General features: G+C 45.2%; 1 long non-coding RNA gene across 1 annotated transcript in view; it reads right to left on the reverse strand.

Annotated features, from left to right (window-relative positions):
• Window positions 1-10,680, reverse strand: part of LOC120373023 — a 110,152-nt gene that overhangs the window by 48,723 nt on the left and 50,749 nt on the right. The window contains exon 2 of the long non-coding RNA XR_005585334.1: window positions 5,776-5,931. This is a non-coding gene — a long non-coding RNA (uncharacterized LOC120373023). The remainder of the gene's footprint in view (window positions 1-5,775; window positions 5,932-10,680) is intronic.

The raw sequence follows: 10,680 nt of genomic DNA on the forward strand, positions 1-10,680 counted from the left end.
TATTAAGTATGACTCTGTCCATCTCTCATCTGTCTAAAACAAGGACTCCTTTGTCAATTGCCTTCCCAGTGACATGAGAGAAACCCAAAGCTCTGCGACTTTCTCCATGGCCAGCACTCTGGACCTGTATCCTTCCTGGCTGGCAGCTTCATCCCTCCTGAGGTCAGTCAGGAAGAGCAATTTCGCAGCTATTTGCCTCTATCTCCTCTAGAGGAGAACGCAAGCAGCACTAATGGCTGTGGACAGCTGGCTCAGAAACTAGTCTTTCTAGTGTCCTCTTGGTGCATAATTTTTCCTTCAGTGGCTTAGCATATGCCATTCAACCTCCCAATGGGTAAAGGTCACACTATAAACCCAGTCATTACCAGTCCGAGATGCTTCCTTCTTTGATTAAATATTTTGTTTCACTCCACAGCAAGCCATTCCAACTCCGCTGCAGCCTGCCAGCGGGCTGGGTAAGAACAATTCCCTGGATCCACTTGAATACTTTGACTGCAATTCAGCTGAAGGAAGAAATTACAAAATCTCCTCTCAGACACAGTCAGAGGAATTCCTGGGTATTTCTTTGTCTATTAAGACTGATAAACAAATAGCTGTTCTTTATATGAACAGTATGATGACTCTTAAAGCTTATAGGTGCAACTCTGTGGCATCAAGAGGGAGAAAAAGGTTGAATTCATAGAAGGTCTCAATGTTCCATTTTAAAAATCAGCAAATCTAAAAGATGCACCTTAATATACAATGCTCAGATGCTCTACTCTGTATGCTACCAGGGAGCACGGAAGGCTGCCAGGAGCCAAGAGCTGGTATGGAGACACAGGGCCTCTGCACAGATGTTCATGTCCTAGAATCCAGATGGACCTATAGGGATCCTTCAGATTTAGAAGCAGGGCCCTCTGTACATTCTGCAAGATATGTGAGCAAAGCCCACCTCCAGCTGAATAATTGGGGAGGAACGCCCAGAAAGAATCCTCAACAAGATTGCTTCCCTTGACCAGAAGGGACCCAGTGCAGGCCACTATTTTTCTAGCTGCCTGAAGATTTATCCTAGGAAATTACTGATATTTAGTAGGCAATGGAGCTAATTGACAGAGCACATACCTTCTTATACCGGGTCTGAATTCAGCCCAGTGCCTGCAGGAGACATTGGGCCTCCTGAGAAGAGCCTCACATGAGCAAAACAGCCATTATTGTACAGACTAATCCAATACTGACAACTGGACACCAGTTTACCGGATGTCAACAGCTGCAGCTTTCAATTCCCCAATAAACCCTCTCTGCCAGATGGAACAAACAACACTCCATCCCCCAACAAACATTCCTGTGCTACATGGAAGTGCTATCAACTCCCCTCTAGCAGACTTTACAAACATCTTTCAGGCCTAGACTGTGTACACAGAAGTGGAATCTTGCAAAGATCTCTGGATTTGTTTGACCTGGACACTACCTGATCGATTTGGTTTATCAGAGTTGGCCTAATTCTGCACTAACTCTCTCTTCTACCCTTCATCCTTCAGTTTTGCCCACTGTACACTATTCAGTCTCTTGCTTCCCACAGAATAATACTGTCTGTGCCATGCTGGATTTTGGAGATAGTTAACAAAGTCCTTGTTATAGCATAATACAAAAAAGGATTACTGAAAGATAGATCAGGTAGCAGACTAAAAGGAACGTTTTTTGTGATCAAGGAGAGAATTAAGACATTATCCAAGGGGATTGTCAGTGTGATGCATGTCCTTTTGCCCATCCATGGATGATCTGTTTTATGCAAACTAAGCTTAATCAAATTGCATGATACCCATTTTTGGGCATCTTGCATGCAGCAGTCAGTTGGGAAAATCATTATGACTATTTGTATTATTGTCTCGTCTAGAGGCCCCCGTCAGATTTAAATTGGGTATGACAGGGACAAACACAGCATGGAAGACAAGCCTGAAATCTATGTAATCAGAGGTGGATTAAGATTTACTGGGGCCTTGGGCACAAAGAACAACCCCCTGCAACAGAGCCCTGCCCCCTGCTCCCCCTCCTCCACCCTCTGACCGGGCCAGAAATGGGGCTGTGGTAAGATTTGCACAGGGAGCCTGGGCTGCTGTGGGGAGCCCCGGACTCTCCACCTGCCCTAGACAGCGCACCCTGGGGGGCAGGAACACAGTCTGGCCCCCCATCCAGGACTGGTGGAAGGGTCTGGAGCTCCCCACAGCCGCTTGGTTTCCCTGGGCGGCTCTTACCACAGCATAGGGTGACCATATGTTCCATTTTGGCTGGGACATCCCCTTTTTAAGTCCTGCCACAGACGTTCCAACTTTTTTTGGCAAAAGTGGGCACTTTTGCCCAAAAAGGGGCTGTGGGGGGTGGGGGAGCAGCAGGGCTCAGGCCAGCTCCGAGTGGGGTGGGGAGGAGGCAGAAAGGGGCTTGGGCTTGCTCCATGGGGGGAGGGGCAGGTGGGGAGTGAGGGGCTCTGGCCAGCAGCTCAGTGTGGGGGGAGGAGTGGGGAGGGGAAGAGCAGGGCTCTGGTGAGTGGTGGGCCAGCTCTGCGCAGCAGGGTGGCAGGAGATGAGCAGCAGGAGGTGGGGCCAAAGTTCCAATGATCCTGCTGGAGGCTCCCAAATTGATCGGGGCCCCTGGGCACAGGTCCCATGGGCCATATGGTAATCCGCCATTGATGTAATGCACTGTAATGATTCCCAGGATGGGCTGTACTAAGCAGACCCAGTTGCATAGCAGGAAAACTCCAGTAGCTTAACTGGCTACTTACACATGCAAATATCTGTTCTACATTCACAGCTGTGTTAACTGCATTTACATTGAGCATCAGCCTGGGTATCTTCTGGAAATCAGCCCTAGACATTTACCTCAGGTGTTGTATTTTTGTGTGTGGTAACTTATTTAAATTCTTTCCAGATTTAAAAGAAGTTTGCCGGAGTATGGAGACTTAAAAGAATTGTCATTCAGCCTAATTCATTTATAAAAGTATTTGTGACTCAACAATTTGATTTGAGCAATTTGAGTGGATACAATTTAAGTAATATACTTTTCAATTTGAGACAAATCACTTTTTTGGAGGAGGGGTCTTCTGGGAGCCCTCATGACTAAGACTATTGCTGACTTTATGGCAAATATAATTCCACATGGAGACACTAATAGCCCTGACAAGCAGTTTTTGAAATGTATGATCCTATAATATGTCAGAGAAAACAGATCATCTAAAAGTAAGATGGCTCACTAAAGAGAAAACAAAGTGCATTGCCAATCTTTTATGTGCTGCATTCTCTTGGCACGTCCATAAGGTGCCAGTTCCCAAATATACCAAAACCCGAGAGAAAAAGCACTTCAGTTAAATAACAGACCAGATTCTCCTCTCAGCTACAGCACTGCCATCCCACTCAGTTTAGGCAGCAGACTCAGGCTGACTGAAGTTGCACTGGCATAAATAAGTGGTGCACTTGGTCCAACCAGCCTTCCATGATCCAGAAAGCAATAATGAATTAGCAAGAACCTTCCTTTCTTACATCACTAGAACAAGGACACTTGGGGCACCAAAAAATAAACCGATTTATTATTATGTGTGTGCCTAGTCGCTCTTTGTATATAGCAGAAAACATTGCTGTAATGGCTAACAAATTCATTTTATATCCCCCCCAGTCACTTCACTTTTCATTTTTGTAGTTTTCCCCATTAATGTCAATTTTGGATTTCATTTGAAAAGGCTAGAATACAATCACAACAGTCCTCCATGCACAATTTGTAATCAGGGCCGCCTGTGCTGATCAGCTCGCCACGCTGGCAGAACAGGAAATGAAATTCAAAAGTTCATTGGGCTTTTCCTGTCTACCTGGCCAGTGTATCTGAGTTGAGAGTGCTGTCCAGAGCAGTTACAATAGAGCATTCTGGGATAGCTCCTGGAGGCCAATACTGTCAAATTGCGTCCACACTACCCCAAATTTGACCCAGCAAGGGAGATTTCAGCGCTAATCTCCTCGTCGGGGAGGAGTACAGAAATTGATTTTAAGAGCCCTTTAAGTCAACAAAACAAGCTTGGTCGTGTGGATGGGTGCAGGGTTAAATTGATCTAACGCTGCTAAATTCGACCTAAACTCGTAGTGTAGACCAGGGCTAAAATTACAATAAATGGAAGTGACTACAGGGGAAAAAAAAAAGTTCCTCTATTTTTTCCAGCTGGCTTTGTGCATTTGCCAGCTCTTTTATCTGATCAGTTTCACTGCTTCTCCTGCATTGTCATTTCCCTCATTGTTCATGTGGGTCTTTCACAAAGCAAGCAAAGAGAGAAAACACTTAAAAATATAGGAAAATGGGATAGTAAAGCCACATACCTTGGCAGGGTGATTCAGGGGCAGATGGTGTACCTGATCTAAAGATGACTGTGTCATTTTAAAATAACTGGTCTGAAAAGAATGCGACTGGTTTTTGCTCAGCAGAATCCTCACGATATAAAAGAAGAAGTCAGTGACGACAGGCAACCTTTAAACATAACTGTTGAATCAAACACTCTGGTAAATGTTCTTCCTTTTTGATTCAATGGAGGAAGAAAGGAGAGAAAAAGCATTAAATTTACAATCCTGCTGCCGCTCCCTGTGAGGAAGTGTGATGCTTCCCGGGGCTACCCAGGGATGTGAGGCACTTCACTACCACCTGCCCTTAGTGAAAGGAAGCCTTATCTGTGCCTTCCGGGGGTCAGTTCCCTGACTCCACCAGCTTCAGGCAACATAAGCCCCCCATCTCAGCCTGTGCAGGCTCTACTGTTCCCCTGCAGGTAAGGGGTAAGCACACTCCAACCCCCAAATCCTCTGAGCATCCCCATGGAGCCTCCAGCCCCTCTTCCATTGGAGAGTCACAGAATTCACAGATCCCAAAGGAACAGTACACCCCAGCTTACCAGCTACACCTCGGGATCACCGCTCCACTTAACACACAGCACTTAGATATGTTTATGGAGCATGGGGCATGGGTCACTTGCTGGAGGATTCTCTGCAGCTTGAGGTCTTCAAACCACAATTTGGGGAATTCAATAACTCAGACATAGGTTAGGGGTTTGTTACAGGAGTGGGTGGGTGAGATTCTGTGGCCTGCATTGTGCAGGAGGTCAGACTAGATGATCATAATGGTCCCTTCTGACCTTAAAGTCTATGAGTCTAAGTTTATTTAACAAAGAATAGCGATTCAAGAAGGAGCAAGTAGAATTAATGGAAACAAATGGCTACATTTAAAATAAAACTACAACATGCATTTAAAAGCCTAAACTTAACTAACAAGACATCTCCTGTCTCAATCAATGTCTCTCTCCTAGCATTAAACAGCCAGATCAGGTGTGATCCTCAGGTCATAAGACAAGCTCAGATGGCAGCTTGTTCCTAGATGAATGATACCTGGGGTGTACCACTGTACTTCCAGATATAGTTCCAATGATCCACTGTCTTCACTTATAAATAGGGTAACCACTGCTGCTTGTTTGCCCCACAGAGAATCTCCCATGGAGACTTCACAATTCTTGTTAAGCATTTTGCCCAGACTGTAAATGGTCCATCCATTGTGAAGCGCACAATACTCAATATGCATATAGCCAGACAGGTAGATAAGCATCTCCCTCCAGAAAGAAACTTGTTGATCACCTTCTGTTGACCAGCCTCATCTCACAGATAAGAGCATAACTTTCAGTCTACACACATAACTCCTTACATATTACCTGTACATACATTTTGCAATGGTTATGAAGAGCAGTAGAGACATAAGCTTTCAGTAAAGACTTTACATTACCATTATTATGTAGAGACCAGACCCAGGGAATCCTTGTAACTCTGTGCATCCTTGTGCCTTCTGCCAGTTGTCACCAAGAGGGGTGATGCCTCCGGGTCACAGGAACACCAAAGATGTAAGTCCAGACAAAATGCAGGATCAGTCCTCTGGCTGATGCTGTATAAAAAGCAAACCACATGGCTTGCTCGCTGCCTCTATTGACCAAAGGAAACATGCTCCTATCCTATTCTTTTTTGGTGGATTCCCTTTTAGAAATCACACGTATTAGAGTTTTTATCAAATATTTGCCCCCATTTTTCAGAATCACTTGGCCTGATTCTAGTTTCATGCCACTTACACTGGAGTAACCTCAATGGAGTTTTTTTTTCTGATTTACATTGGTGTAAGTGAGATCCAAAAGGTCACATCCTCAGCTGCTGCAATTCCAGCTGCTACAGTTACACCAGCTGAGGATCTGGCCCATAGTTTTTCTATTATTGCAGACTATATAGCAAGCTTTCCATAATGGCATGTGAACTATACTGTCTTCTAGGCAGTACATACCTTTTTGTAATTTAGACATATTTTCTCTTCTTTCCAGTAATTTCTTTTTGGATAAATATGTAAATTTGCTTATATGACAAAAACTGCAGAGCTTGAAACTAAAGTTTCAGGTTCATTACAAAATAAATGGTCTGCAAGCAGCTGTGTGAAGGTACATACATTTCCCAGAGTGCTGTGACAAGGACGTGGGCACACGTATGCCTTCAAAATACCAACACTGTTTTCAGTGGGAGTCAGAAGTAATTGAACTTTAACGTACAGCACTTAATTCCAATGACTTTTATGCACAGACACTGCTCGTGAAATAAATACCAGATTTTAATGAAATGTGTATGTGTCAACATGTTGGTGACTCATATTACTGATTTCAAAAGAAGAGTTTGACTTGCTCTGAAGGATTATGCTTTAGTCCTTTTTATTAAGCAATGATAGAAACCTTCAGGCTGGAAACCCCAGAGTTTTTGGGGTCTCTCTCTGGAGCAGATGTCTCAAACATTTCAAAAGGGAAGAGGTCTGAGGGAAGAATCTTATCCCTGTTAACAAGTTTGTTTATTACACCAACTATGTTACCAAAATAAAAGACTCTTAATACCCCTGTGGTACTTCTAGGGTTGGTCAAAAATCAGGATTTCTGTTCTGCATGATATTACAATTTTTGGAAATTTTTTGACAGGCTGCATCAGGACAAAAAGTAGAAATACTGCAGTTTTTCACAGAATGGCAGTGCCCAGTTCCTCACCAATGTGCTTCAACCTTGACCTGCAGGGACCACTTCTAGGGTCATTTTCAGTGACATTCAACCCTTGGTCTTCCTGAGGAGGCTAATATTTTCAAAAAATTGCTGTGGAGGGGTTAGCTGGAGCGACAATAACAAGTGGAGACTGATAAGCACCATGCAGAATGATAAATGAATGCAGGCAATGCGCAGTCCAAAATGGAGTGCTTCTGTCATATCAGAAATTGAAAGCTAAAGGCAGCAGACTCTTCTTAGACCATATGGCTCACAGTTTCCACTTCCGTGGAATCCATGTGAGGTTTTAGCCAAAACACATCCACCCAGTAATATTTCAGGATGGACTTTGCACTAGGGGTCTCAAATAAACACACTGATGTATTTATGAATACCCACCCAAGGGGTAGTCAGCTCGCACTGGTTGCTAGGTGACAGTGTCCTATCCTCAAGGAACGTCCAGCCTGTTGCATTAGCTGGGTGTGCTGGCACTCAATAGCCTGCTCAGAGAGTTGTATGGGCAGAGACAGAGGCTGTGAGAACTGCTGTGAACTCCCTCCTGCTCTTTTAATTGAATTTGACTCCATTAAAATCAGCTGTTTTTCCAATTAACTTCATGGTCCCCAGGGTGGATTTCAAAGTAAGAAAGTTAGATATTAAGAGCTAGACTGTGCCTTGAAATGCAGCTAGGGGTGGAGGTGCCCTTTAAATGGGGTTATGCACTCCCCCACTGTGGCTGTTTGGCTCCCCTTGGTAGCCTTTGGGGAAGGGGTCACTGTGGATAGCATGGAACAGTGGCCCTGCTTCACAGACCCTGTACAGAGATATGTGGGGTATATGCGTGAGGAGCAACTAGCCCCACTCTCTTCTTCCCTTTGCACCTGCACTGTGCCAGGCCTGGCAATCCAGATGACATTTGCTAGGAGGCTAATGAGGTCAAAAGTACTTGCAGGTGCCTTTTCTATGTGTGATCAACAATCCACAGCCCCTTCCAGCTCAGGATCTCAGAATGAGAAAAGACAAGGATCAGGCGAGGAGGCAGATAAAGACTAAACACGAAAATAATGTAGGCACCTTTGTGCCATATGTAGTTGTTTAGTTTTGGGTTGAACAAAATGTTTACTTTGACCTAAAGTAATTTTTTTTACTTTTTGGCTTACCAAAAATTTAGAAAAATCTCATTTTTGGTTTGAACCCAAAAGATTTTTGTTTTAGTTGCCAACAAACTGAAAAATCCGTTTGTCAAACTCTGAAGAACATTGTTAGGCATTGCATTAGTGGCACGGGATTCAGGATTTCCAGCCTCAGCTAGGCAATGCTCTCTGTGAAGTGGAACCCTGCTCTCGGCAGAAAGGCGTGTAGCCATCTCCCTCCCCAAGTACTCTTGGAGCTCCCCCTTTCAGAACATGGCGAGGGGGAGGGCCACACAATACTGAACAGACGCAACAAGAAAATTGAGAGCTAGTGGTTTGTTGCCCAGGCTCCATTATGATGTCTCCTCAGTAATGTTTTTATGGTTCCATCAATCTTATTTAAACTTCAGTGTAAATAAATTGCAGCACATTCACAGTCAGAGCACAGTGCTCTGACTCACCCTGTCCCAGCAGACAGACATTAAATTAATTTTAGAATGAATTCAAATAAATTCTGTTTCAGCCTCTACAGCTAAGAGGTCTCCATGTCATACATTAGAGCACAGCAACACAGGCTATCTAATAGAAAGGTGGGCTTTCATTAGGTTGAGATAAGCCTCATTAGAACTCAGCTCATGAATTATGTATGTCTGAAACTACACATAAATACTCCCTCCTAGCCCCCCCAACCTCACTGTTTGGTGGGGGAGGGGAGATAACTGTCATGCCAGGCTTAAAAATACATTTGTTTCTCTTTCCAAACTGTACATCAGATGAATTCCTCCTTCTCCCATGTAGGGCCAAATTCTGCTTTCCACCTGGAGTAACTCCATTAAACTGGATGGACTTCACATTTATTCTGGTGTCACTAGGAGCAAGATTTAGCTCCTACACTAACACTTAGATTTAAGTAGTTAAAATATTACGTAAATTGCCTTTTCCATACAAGTTTCTGTTCCATTCAGTGCACACAACTCCAGTTATTCGGGTGGGAATTGTACAAGAATGAGGAAATTAGGGATAGACATACAAGGCTTATCTTGAATTTTATGTTAAAAGAAACAGGAGAGATGACACGAATGGCGACAATTATGTCATTTTCTCATCCAATATATTTCCTGCAAAGGTACGTTTGGGCACCTGGGAAGATTGATTTATTTTCAAAGGTTGAAATGATCATGAGGTGAGGGTTCTGAAGGCAGCAGTGGCAGTGAGTTGCAGTAACACTTTTCCAGGTGATTATCTCATGGGAATTCAGCAGGTGGGATTAAAATCTTGACATTTATTGTTTGCAGTAGTTACATTTACTCCAGTATTTCCAACTCTGTGTCAAGGGAGCAACAGGATAAACATAAATACGATGTTGCTGCGCCAGCCACTTTGCAGGAGTACTGTGCAGGTGCAGAAGGGCTCGGCAGGCGCTGTGTCACTCAAAGCAGCCACCCCTCCTATGCTGCACAGGATCATGCAAGGTGCGGAGCACCTTCAGCTCCCAGTGAAGTTAGTGGGAGAGGAAAGTGCACCTGCCCTTGCAGGCTGAGCTCTAGGTGTGGTACATAAAGGGACTGCTGCAGGGGAGAAGCTTGGCTATGCAGGAGCAGTGTTATATTTGGCATTATTTTAAAATCCACCAGTTATCTATTTTCAGGTGACTCCAACTCTGTGGGTGTAACCAAGAGAATACAGAAGGGCTCAGGGATGCTAAAGGTCACATATATTGCACTTGAAAAAGTGACCTAAACATTTCCACTTGCAGCAAACGGAGCCAAATCCCTCCTCATGCCGGTGTGTGTCATTATGATTTGCCATTTCTGTCGCTACCCTGACGATTTGCCTATAGCACTGCTGCAGCCGGGTGGTTTGTCAGTCTGGTGTACACGTGGCTGACCTCTGTGAGCACAAGCATGCTGGGCCTCCTTCCCTCTCCCTCACACTAGATTTACTGCTGTAAGGAAGATGAGATTCATGTACCACTGTCAGGGGCGGCTCTAGGCACCAGCGGGCCAAGCGCCCGCGCGCGCATCCTCGGGGGAGGCGCATTTGGGAGCTCTCCCTCTCGCCCGCATGCCTGCGGGCGGTCCCCGCTTCCCGGCTCGGTTGCTCAGAAAAATGACTGCGGCTGCGCCGTCCGCCGCTGTCCGCTCCTCCCGCTGCGCACATGCGCCGGGAGCTCCACCGAGCGCCAAGCCGCCCGCCCCCAGATGAGGCCCGGCGCGGAGGGGGGGACAGCCGGGGGGAAAGGGAAAGCGGCGCGCGCGCGCCTGCTGCTCCTAACCACTGTAGATGATAACCACCGTAAACTCTGGAGAGGTACATGATAACCAGCGTACCCATCCCCAGCACTTTACCTCTAGCTTCAGCTTGAGGAACCACCGTTATAAAAAAGAAGGCCGCTCGGTATCAGTGCCCATTAAATCTTTGGCCTTTCTGCTGAGACTTCCAACAACGCTCCACTACGCTGGTAGTTTGCTGTCATACCACACAAACACTACGGCCTGA

The sequence above is a fragment of the Mauremys reevesii genome, linkage group 10 (assembly GCF_016161935.1).
Source record: "Mauremys reevesii isolate NIE-2019 linkage group 10, ASM1616193v1, whole genome shotgun sequence".
NCBI classification, from domain to species: domain Eukaryota; kingdom Metazoa; phylum Chordata; order Testudines; family Geoemydidae; genus Mauremys; species Mauremys reevesii.